The sequence below is a fragment of the Mustelus asterias genome, chromosome 1 (assembly GCF_964213995.1).
Source record: "Mustelus asterias chromosome 1, sMusAst1.hap1.1, whole genome shotgun sequence".
Lineage (NCBI taxonomy): Eukaryota > Metazoa > Chordata > Chondrichthyes > Carcharhiniformes > Triakidae > Mustelus > Mustelus asterias.
In genome coordinates, this window is record NC_135801.1 from 52,438,986 (window position 1) to 52,451,128 (window position 12,143).

Consider the following 12,143-nt stretch of genomic DNA (forward strand, 5'->3'; position numbering starts at 1 on the left):
AAATTTCAGATCCTGCCAATGAAACTATTCCAGCAAAATAACCAATTTCGAACATATGCTGCAAGTCTTAAAAAGATGCAGAGACTAAACAGTACAAGTATTTGAACCTCACACACAGTCAAGCAATATACAATATCACAATAATGAAGACAACATGCCCTGCAGATCCATTGTGATCCCTCAAATCCAGGGAGGTGAAAGCTATGCCACCTCCACCAAGAAATTAAGTAAAATGCATCAAACATTAGTACTATTTATATGCAAAACATCATAAACAACAAAAGATGCCAATACGTACAAGAAATTTTAAATCAGAACTAATCCAAAGCCATATTTAAAAGACAAAGCCAAAGCTACATACTGCTTCCATAGAGGAAATCATAAGACTGAATAGATAATACGATCTCTAGCTCTAGAGTATTAGCTTTCTTACTCATGTTCATAATTAATTCAAGAACACTGATAATTTCATTAGATTTTTCCAGACTAATCAATAAATGATTGCAATGGACTACAGTTTCACTGTGCCTTAAATATCACAGTAACAACAGATAAATAACCTCTACTCACTGTCAAAGATATAACATATGGTACTTCCTGCCACACAGAGGCAATTTCAATATCCTGATAAAGGTGTTGGCCGCAATTCTTCTGAATTGGGACTGAATAAGTGCCTACACTAGTAGGAAAGCCAGAGTGTTTCCTGCTGACACTATCAGTGATCTGCACTCACAATTCGGAATATGTTAATGGGCCAATTCTCCCCTCACGTGTTTCACTCTGAAATTCCAATGCCTGGTGCCCAATTCGCTGCATTCGGGATTGAGACAAAGACAGGCCTCCAGAACTCACAGTGCCAGATGACACTGGAAAGGCTTCTCTGGCTCACTCCAGCTGACCTCCATCCCATGCAGTGGCCCAAGGGCCAATGAAGACCCTAAGGGAGGAGGAAGTGCTGGAGTCCAGCCCAGGGCCTTCAGCCATGGAGACTCAAGTCATTACCAGTCCTTCTGACTCCCCCCTTCCTGACAGTGGCATTTCTCCTGGGCAGCAGGGCAGCAGGCAGAACAGGATGGCACATTGTCACCTGTGACACTCAAAAAATCAGCCAGTCCCCTGCAAATCCAGGTCCTCCAGAGGATGCCCACCATAGGCATCACAAACGAGAGGGCATGGTCATCTGCAGTCCGCCTCCACCTCTGATGTGCAATCTGGGGATACATTTAGAAGGTGTGGGTGGGAATGAAAGAAGAGGAAGATAATGGATCACTAAGTCGGCACAGGTGAAGTTTCACATTTGTAGTTGGGGGAAGGGAACACCACTTGTACACTAATTAATAAACACGTCACCTCCATTCAGACTGGCCTATCAATGTTACGTCCATCCCTTAAGGGGGGGGAAATAGGAGAGGGGGGCTATATCGACTGCTTGGACCTCTGATCTTTCCACAGGGCCTCCAAACTCATTCCTAATTGGGGGTATTTGAGAACAACAAAGTTACACACTTGCCTTTGACAGTATCACCAATCCAGGAGCCCAATGATCTGACCCTTGAGCCATCCCACCCCTGAGTCAACTATTGTTCTGGGGACCTGGGTTCGAATTCCGCCATGGCAGATGGAATTTGAATTCAACTTAAAAAAACCTGGAATTAAGAATCTACTGATGACCATGAATCCTTTGTTGACTGACTGAAAAACTTATCTAAAATCACTTATGTCCTTTAGAAAAGGAAATCTACCATCCTTACCTGGTCTGGCCTACATGTGACTCAGAGCCATTGCAATGTGGTTGACTCTCAACCGCCCTCTGAAATGGCCTAACAAGCCACTTAGTTTCAAAGGCAACGAGGGATGGGCAATAAATGCTGGTCAGCCAGCAATGTCCATGTCCCATTAATGAATTTTAAAACCTACTGTTACGTGGAATAGATTGAACTCCTCCCTAGAAGACGACACCCCGGATGGTGGAACTCCAAGGTGACAGATAACAACTTATAATGGACTCAATTTTCATTGGAAGGGAGGTTGTTTGCTGCTGTATTAAGGAAGGTATATTTGCTGTTGACTGTTGTTTTAATAATTTATCACTGTGAAATTATAATGGGCACAATCTTACTGACCATTCACGCCACACTTCCGCTGCGGCGAAGTCAGAAAATTTGGCACCTAGCCAAATTTCCGTTCACTGTGCCAGGATGGGAAAATTCCACCAGCATGAATGGCCATAACTTTCTGTAAGTAGTTTAACAACACCAGGTTAAAGTCCAACAGGTTTATTTGGTAGCAAAAGCCACACAAGCTTTCGGAGCTCCAAGCCCCTTCTTCAGGTGAGTGGGAATTCTGTTCACAAACAGGGCATATAAAGACACAGACTCAATTTACATGAATAATGGTTGGAATGCGAATACTTACAGCTAATCAAGTCTTTCAGATACAAACAACGTGAGTGGAGAGAGCATCAAGACAGGCTAAAATGATGTGTATTGTCTCCAGACAAGACCGCCAGTGAAACTCTGCAGGTCCAGGCAGGCTGTGGGGGTTACAAATAGTGTGACATGAACCCAATACCCGGTTGAGGCCGTCCTCGTGTGTGCGGAACTTGGCTATCCTGTGTGAAACTTGGCTCCACATCATAACTTTCTGGCCAATGTATTTAGACTGTAATTTGTAATGTACTTTGTTGATAAATTGTTAAAATAAAAAGAAAGAGAGGGTTTGCACATGAGCCACAGTCATACCTGAAAGTGCAAGATCCCAAATATGCCTGGTGATCCCACTGAGTAGGAGCAGTTCATGGAGATGTACCAACAAGTCAGGGTCACTGACTGAACCTTGGACAGGCCCAGTGTACCAATGGATTCCTTTGAGAGTAATGCAGACTCGCAGATGGAGACAGTGCATGACATTATCATTGGGAAGGAGACATCACAGGCGTGACATGCAGCTGACACTAAGATACCTGATGCCAGGTCAGTTGCCTGAGAGTGGCATTTTAGCAGTTTCTTGGAGCTCATCCTCCATAGCATGAGGACATTCAGCCAGGCCACTCCAGTGTCCCAGGGCTGGGGGGAAGCCCCTGGGGTCACTAGCACAGGCATCACTACTCAGAGGTGCTTTGCGAAAGCCACCCCATATGCCCCAGTATAACTTTCAAGTGGCGACGTACCTCCTTGCTCTCCCTCAGTGCTCAGTCTGCCAGGTCCCTGCTTTTCAGGACCTGTACCAATTCACACCTGCATGATTTCCAGCTGGAGGGGTGGGAGCATCTCAAGCAGCTGTTGAATCAGCATCCTAGCCCAATAAGGAGATGCTAAGGAGGCCACTGAATATTTATAGGTTTCTCACCCGCTCTGACTGGGAACCCGATCGGGGTTGGCAGCGCAGTCTACGAGGGTCACAACGGGTTGCCAACCAGCAGGAAACCCATTTTTCCGCTGACTGTCAATTTTTTATTGTCTACAGGAATAGTGCCAGAAGACTGGAGGATAGCAAATGTTGTCACCTTGTTCAAGAAGTGGAGTAGAGACAACCCTGGTAATTATAGACCACTGAGCCTTACTTCTGTTGTGGGCAATGTTTTGGAAAGGATTATAAGAGATAGGATTTATAATCATCTAGAAAGGAATAATTTGATTAGGGATAGTCAACACGCTTTTGTGAAGGGTAGGTCGTGCCTCACAAACCTTATTGAGTTCTTTGAGAAGGTGACCAAAGAGGTGGATAAGGGTAAAGCAGTTGATGTGGTGTAAAATGTGGATTTCAGTAAAGCTTTTGATAAGGTTCCCCACGGTAAGCTATTGCAGAAGGTACGGAGGCATGGGATTGAGGATGATTTAGCGGTTTGGATCAGGAATTGGCTAGCTGTAAGACGACAGAGGGTGGTGGTTGATGGGAAATGTTCATCCTGGAGTTCAGTTACTAGTGGCGTACCGCAAGGATCTGTTTTGGGGCCACTGCTGTTTGTCATTTTTATAAATGACCTGGATGAGGGCGTAGAGGATGGGTTAGTAAATTTGCGGATGACACTGAAGTCGGTGGAGTTGTGGACAGCGCGGAAGGATGTTGCAGGTTACAGAGGGACATAGATAAGCTGCAGAGCTGGGCTGAGAGGTGGCAAACGGAGTTTAATGCGGAAAAGTGTGAGGTGATTCACTTTGGAAGGAGTAACAGGAATACAGAGTACTGGGCTAATGGTAAGATACTTGGTAGTGTGGATGAGCAGAGAGATCTCGGTGTCCATGTGCATAGATCCCTGAAAGTTGGCACCCAGGTTGATAGGGATAAGAAGGCGTACGGTGTGTTAGCTTTTATTGGTAGAGGGATTGAGTTTCGGAGCCATGATGTCATGTTGCAGCTGTACAAAACTCTGGTGCGGCCGCACTTGGAGTATTGCGTACAGTTCTGGTCGCGGCATTATAGGAAGGATGTGGGAGCATTGGAAAGGGTGCAGAGGAGATTTACCAGGATGGTGCCTGGTATGGTGGGAAGGTCTTATGAGGAAAGGGTGAGGGACTCGAGGCTGTTTTTGTTAGAGAGAAGAAGGTTAAGAGGTGACTAAATAGAGGCATATAAGATGATCAGAGGATTAGGTAGGGTGGACAGTGAGAGCCTTTTTCCTCGGATGGCGATGGCTAGCACGAGGGGACATAGCTTTAAATTGAGGGGTGATAGATATACGACAGATGTCAGAGGTAGGTTCTTTACTCAGAGTAGTAACGGCGTGGAATGCCCTGCCTGCAACAGTAGTGGACTCGCCAACATTAAGGGCATTTAAATGGTCATTGGATAAACATATGGATGATATTGGAATAGTGTAGGTTAGATGGGCTTGAGACTGGTTTCACAGGTCGGCGCAACATCGAGGGCCGAAGGGCCTGTACTGCGCTGTAATGTTCTATGTTCTGGGCTATTGCGATACTTGCCGGGAGCTAGTCAACCCATTGTATTGAATTGAACAATATTGCAATTTAGCTCTGTTCTTCATTTGTTTTACATTCTCCAAAATAAAATAAATATGTCATCCAAAGCATATTTTCCTAATTTCTACAAAGTGCTCAGGGGGGACGATGGCCTAGTGGTATTATCCCCAGATTATTAATCCAGAAACTCAGCTAATGTTCTGGGAACTTGGGTTCGAATCCCAAGATGGTGGAATTTGAATTCAATAAAAAATATCTGGAATTAAGAATCTACTGATGACCATGAAACCATTGCCAATTGTCAGAAAAACCCATCTAGTTCACTAATGTCTTTTAGGGAAGGAAATCTGCCGTCCTTACCTGGTCTGGCCTATATGTAACTCCAGAGCCACAGCAATGTGGTTGATACTCAACTCCCTCCGAAATGGCTGAGCGAGACACTCAATTCAGAGGGGCAATTAGGGATGGACAATAAATGCTGGCCCAGCCAGTGATGCCCATGTCCCATGAATTAATAAAAAATGGAGAGGAGGCAACTGTGCATCTCACAAGCACCACAAAGCACAAAATTACTATGTACATGAAGGATTCAACTTTTAACAAAGTGGTCATAAAATAATTAATGTTTAAAGTTAATTTATTAGTGTCACAAGTAGGCTTACATTAGTACTGCAATGAAGTTACCGTGAAAATCCACTAGTCGTCACATTCCAGCACCTGTTTAGGTACACTGAGGGAGAATTTAGCACAGCCAACGCACCTAACCAGCATGTCTTTCAGACTGTGGGAGGAAACCAGAGTACCCAGAGGATACCCACGCAGACACACGGAGAACGTGCAGACTCCGCAAGTGACCCAAGCCAGTAATTGAACCCGGGTCCCTGGCACTGTGAGGCAGCAGTGCTAACCACTCTGCCACCGTGCCGCCCTCAGTGAATCTCAGTGAATGTCAAGGAATTCTGGCAGTTAATTAGTTATTTAATGAGTTTTTTGCAGGATTAAAGACCTCATAGTAAAGGATCGTTTAGGAAAGAGTGATCATAACATAATAAAATTTCACATTTAATTTGAGTGAGAAAAGTGGGCACATAACTAGACACTTAAACTTAAATAAAGGCAAAAAAGGTATAAAGAAGAGTTGGCTAAAATAGACTGAGTAAATTGTTTAGAAGGGAAAATAACAGAGAAGCAGTGGCAGTCATTTAAGGAGATATTTCAAACTCTCAACAAATACATATTCCATTCATGAAGAAGATGCTTTTAGGAGGATGCACTATCTGAAGCTAACAAATTAAGTTAAGGGTGGCATCAAATCGAAAGAAAAGACATACAAATGAGAAGATTAGTAATCGGCTGGAAGATTGGAAATATTTGAGAAACCAGCAAAAGATGTCTAAAAAAAGTGGAAGGAGAAATTGGAGTATCAGAGAAAACTAGCAATCATTATAAAAACAGCCAGTAAAGGCTTCTACATGTATAGTAGATGAACAAGAGTAGCTCAAGTGAGCATCTGTTCCTTAGAGGTTGAGACTGGGGAATTAATAAAGAGAAATGAAGAAATGGCAGAAGCTTTAAACAAGTATCTTGTATCTGTCCTCACAGTAGAAGACTCGGAGAGCATGCCAAGAACAGTAGATAATCCAGAGTCAAAAAGGAGGGAAGAACCTAAAACAATTACTATCACTAGAGAAAAATAATGGAAAAACTGACACAACTTAAGGCCAACAAGTCCTCTGGGGTCTTAAAAGTAATGGCTGCAGAGAAAGTGAATGAATGAGTTGCATCCTTCCAAAATTCACTAGTTTCCAGAAAGGTCCCTGCAGACTGGATACTCACTAATGTAGCACCACCATTCAAGAAAGGAAGAAAAGAGAAAGCAGGAATCTATAGGTGGCTGGTATAATGTCTGCCATTGGGAAATTAAAGAGGTAGGACATATAGAAAATCATAATACTGTTGGACACAGTCACAATGGTTTTGTGAAAGGGAAATCATGTTTGACAAATCTTAGGGTAAATGCATGCGGTTGTGGGGATAGGGCCTAGATGGGATTGTGGTCGGTGCAGACTCGATGGGCTGAATGACCTCCTTCTGCACTGTATGATTCTATGAAATTTATTAGAGTTCTTAGAGGATATAACAAACAAGGTGGAAACGAGGAAACAGCAGATGTAGTGTATTTGCATTTCCAAGAGACATTCAATAAGGAGCCACGTAAAGATAAGAACTTGTGGTATTGGGGTAATAGATTAGCATGGACAGAAGACTGGCTAACTAACAGGCTAACAACACCAGGTTATAGTCCAACAGGTTTATTTGGTAGCAAAAGCCACACAAGCTTTCGTTCCGCACACACGAGGACGGCCTCAACCGGTTGAGGCCGTCCTCGTGTGTGCGGAACGAAAGCTTGTGTGGCTTTTGCTACCAAATAAACCTGTTGGACTTTAACCTGGTGTTGTTAAACTTCTTACTGTGTTTACCCCAGTCCAACGCCGGCATCTCCACATCATAACTAACAGGCAACAGAGAATCGGGGTAAATGGGTAATTTTCAGGAGGACGAACTGTAACTAGTGGAGAAACAGAGATCGGTGCTGGGACCTCAACTACTTATGATCTCTATTAATGACTTGTAAAACCAACTGTACGGTAGCCCAAATCTGTTGACAATACAACGAAAATAGAACAAAGAACAAAGAAAATTACAGCACAGGAACAGGCCCTTCGGCCCTCCAAGCCTGCACCGACCATGCTGCCCAACTGAACTAAAACCCCCAACCCTTCCGGGGGCCATATCCTTCTATTCCCATCCTATTCATGTATTTGCCAAGATGCCCCTTAAACGTCACTATCGTATTTGCTTCCACTACCTTGCCCGGCAGCGCGATTCAGGCACCCACCACCCTCTGTATAAAAAACTTGCCTCGTACATCTCTTTTAAACCTTGCCCCTCGCACCTTAAACCTATGCCCCCCTAGTAATTGACTCTTCCATCCTGGGAAAAAGCTTCCGACTATCCACTTTGTCCACGCCCCTAATAATCCTGTAAACTTCTATCAGGTCGCCCCTCAACTTCTGTCGTTCCAGTGAGAACAAACCAAGTTTCTCCAATCTCTCCTCATAGCTAATGCCCTCCATACCAGACAACATCCTGGTGAATCTTTTCTGTACCCTCTCCAAAGCCTCCACATCCTTCTGGGAGTGTGGCGACCAGAATTGAACACTATATTCCAAGTGTGGCCTAAGGTTCTATAAAGCTACAACATAACTAGCTAATTTTAAAACTCAATGCCCCGGCTGATGAAAGCAAGCATGCCATATGTCTTCTTGACTACCTTCTCCACCTGCGTTGCCACTTTCAATGACCTATGTACCTGTACACCAGATCCCTCTGCCTATCAATACTCTTAAGGGTTCTGCCATTTACTGTATATTTCCTATCTGTATTAGAGCTTCCAAAATGCATTACCTCACATTTGTCCGGATTAAACTCCATCTGCCATCTCTCCACCCAAGTCTCCAACCGATCTTTATCCTGCTGTATCCTCTGATGGTCCTCATCGCTATCCGCAATTCCACGAACATTTGTGTCGACCGCAAACTTACCAATCAAATCAGTTACATTTTCCTCCAAATCATTTATATATATTACAAACAGCAAAGGTCCCAGCACTGATCCCTGAGGAACACCACTTGTCACAGCCCTCCATTCAGAAAAGCACCCTTCCACTGCTACCCTCTGTCTTCTATGACCGAGCCAGTTCTGTATCCATCTTGCCAGCTCACCTCTGATCCCATGCGACTTCACTTTCTATGCCAGTCTGCCATGAGGGCCTTTGTCAAAGACCTTACTGAAGTCCATGTAGACAACATCCACTGCCCTAACCTCATCAATCATCTTCGTCACTTCCTCAAAAAACTTGATCAAGTTAGTGAGGCCCGACCTCCCCTTCACAAAACCCTGCTGCCTTTCGCTAATACGTCCACTTTTTGCCAAGTGGGAATAAATCCTGTCTCGAAGAATCCTCCCCAATAATTTCCCTATCACTGACGTAAGGCTCACCGGCCTGTAATTACCTGGATTATCTTTGCCACCCTTCTTAAACAAAGGAACAACATTGGGTATTCTCCAATCTTCTGGGACCTTCCTGTAGCCAGTGAGGATACAAAGATTTCTCTCAAGGCCCCAGCAATTTCCTCCCTTGCCTCTCTCAGTATTCTGAGGTATATCCCATCAGGTCCTGGGGACTTGTCTACCTTAATGTTTCTCAAGAACCCCAATACCTCCTCCTTTTTGATCTCAACATGATCCAAACTACCTACACACCCTTCTCCAGACTTATCACTCTCTTTGGTGAATACTGATTCAAAGTACCCATTTAATACCTCACCCATTTCCTCTGACTCCACGCACAGATTCCTTCCCTAGTCCTTTAGTGGGCCAACCCTCTATTATATATATAATATATATATATAAAAAACCTTGGGATTTCCCTTAATCCTGTTGACCAATGACTTTTCGTGACCTCTTCTGGCCCTCCTTACTCCTTGCTTAAGTTTTTTCTACTTTCCTTGTATTCCACACTTGTTTCCTATGTTCCCAGCGTCCTCACCTTGACAAATGCTTCCTTTTTCTCTGACTAGGCTCACAATATCTCTCGGTATCCAAGGTTCCTGAAACTTGCCATACTTATCCTTCATCCTTACAGGAATGTGCCGGTCCTGAATCCCTATCAACTTACTTGAAAGCCTCCCACATGCCAGATGTTGATTTGCCCTCAAACACCAGCCCCCAATCTGCATTCTTCAGTTGCTGTCTAATATTGTTGTAATTAGCCTTCCCCCAATTTAGCATCTTCACTTGAGCACTACACTTATCTCTATCCATCGGTACCTTAAAACTTACTGAATTGTGGTCACTGTTCCTGATCTGCTCCCCTACTGAAACGTCGACCACCTGGCCAGGCTCATTCCCCAATACCAGGTCCAGTACGGCCCCCCTTCCCTACTTGGATTATCTACACACTGTTTCAGGAAGCCCTCCTGGATGCTCCTTACAAACTCTGCCCCATCCACGCCCCTAGCACTAAATGAGTCCCAGTCAATATAGAGGAAGTTAAAATCACCCACCACAATAACCCTGTTACTATTACACCTTACCAAAATCTGCCAACATATCTGTTCCTCTATCTCCTACTGGCTGCTGGGAGGCCTATAGTAAACCCCCACGACACCTTTCCTATTCCTGAGCTCTACCACTATTGCCTCGCTGTATAAGCCCTCCGAGGTGTCCTCCGAGGTGTCCTCCCGCAGTACAGCTGTGATTTCCCTTAACCAGTAGTTCAACTCCCCCACCCCTTTTACATCCCCACTATCCCACCTGAAACATCTGTATCCTGGAACATTAAGCTGCCAATCCTGTCCTTCCCTTAATCAAGTCTCTGTAATGGCAACATTATAGGTAAGCAAGTTATGAGGATGGTACAAAGAGGTTGCAAGGGATACATATAGGTTGAGTGAGTTGGTTAAGTGATTTCACTTCCTCTTTTGCAGACCACTTATCACCTTTGAAGAAACCACAGCTGTCAATCAAGCTTAGAATGTTTACCAAGACATTAAGCTATCAATCAAAGCCTATTTTCAAATGACTGTACTGTGAAATCAAATGAGATCAATGGAATAGAGAGGGTTCCAAAAGATTTCAGCTTTCTGGGAAGGCTCAGAGACTTCATATAAAAGCTGTGTAAATAGAATCAGGCTGAGTGAACAGCTGTGGAGAATTGGAGAAGGGGAGAACCCCTTAGTGAAAGTGACATCTCTCTGTCAGAGAATTTCACAGGGTTCTGTTCACATCTGCAGCTTCTGAGTGAGAGAGTAAGAGAAATCCCTAATGCAGAATAGAGTGCTGCTACGATTTAAAAGCCTTCCAGGTGACCAGGGGTCATGGAGATTAAAGTGACCAGGGCATTTCAGATTTTTCACAGATGATAGGCAGGAATGAAGATGTTGAGCAGAGAGCTGCCTGAAATCAACTTGTCAGGAGTGATCTCCCAGGGCTAGAAAGGGCAGTCCAACCACAGGACCCTCATCCCACGGGACAGTGCCGAAATCAACACCTTGACCCTAGCCTGAACCCACCTAAACCCCAGGACCCTTGGGAAACACTCCCATTGCAACCTGGTGGTGGCAGAGGAGCAAATGGTCACTGGACCTATCTTCTTGCGCCCCCTTGGATCCCTCTCCCCAACGGGATCCAATACTCTAGCTGTATGTTGGTCATTATCAGCACTAAAGACTGCCCGGTGCATTTCCTGCTAGGGAGGTAGATGCATGGCGGGGGGCTACTGAATGGGCCATCCAGCCTGCTAATTGTTTGCATAATTTTCAGATTCCCACCCAGGGCAGGCAGGCAGGGCAGGTTGGGTGAATCGTGATTTCCTTCATGCCCAGCAGGAACCCTGATTTTTGGCTAATTCTCCATTCAATGGGGCATTGGGATTCCCATAGGTTGTCCAATGATGCTGGGCAATCTCCTCCTCCCCCCTATATATTTGCCCTTCAGTGGACAAAATTTGAAGAAAAATGATATTCAGCATGTAGCTTCACAAAAGACACTTTCACAAAAGACAATGGCCAGAATTTCATCTGGTCCTGCCAACAACACACACCTGCCGCAGGTTTCCGGTGGCGTGGGGTGTAGTCAATGGGAAATCCCATTGACAGCGATGGAAACAGAAGATTTCATCACCAGACAATAGCACACCATGAGAAACACCATGGTGTTTCCCACCATGAGAAACACAGTGCGAGAGGTCAGTGAATCCCGTCCAGTAAAAAAATAAGGAATGTCTTATGCCTCAGTTGATAATCTACATTTTTTCAAAGCTTTGCAATCAAAACCAAAAATAAGTAACGTTAGGTAGTATTTGAATTTTTAAAAATTCTGAAGACTAATAAATGAATAGTATACTCTAAATGCAGCAAGCAAGTAAAAGGGAAACTAAGCAACATTTAATATCCTACAGTATATTTTTTAAAGTATTGATAGCTCAATCTAGGCAAGGCCCTTCACAAAAGAGGCAATAGATTAAACTTCTTGCTAATGTGTGCTAAATTGAATCAGGTGTCCTGATCTCGTAAGGAAATTAAGTCCTTTTTGTGGAAGTGGCTTTAATGAGAACAGAGTCTGCCGACATTGATAAATGGGATTGACACCAGAGAG

The 12,143-nt window shown here is 44.2% G+C and overlaps 1 protein-coding gene across 3 annotated transcripts in view; it reads right to left on the bottom strand.

Moving 5' to 3' along the window:
* slc10a7 (solute carrier family 10 member 7) overlaps positions 1-12,143 on the bottom strand; it is a 352,662-nt gene that overhangs the window by 241,557 nt on the left and 98,962 nt on the right. The window lies entirely within an intron of this gene.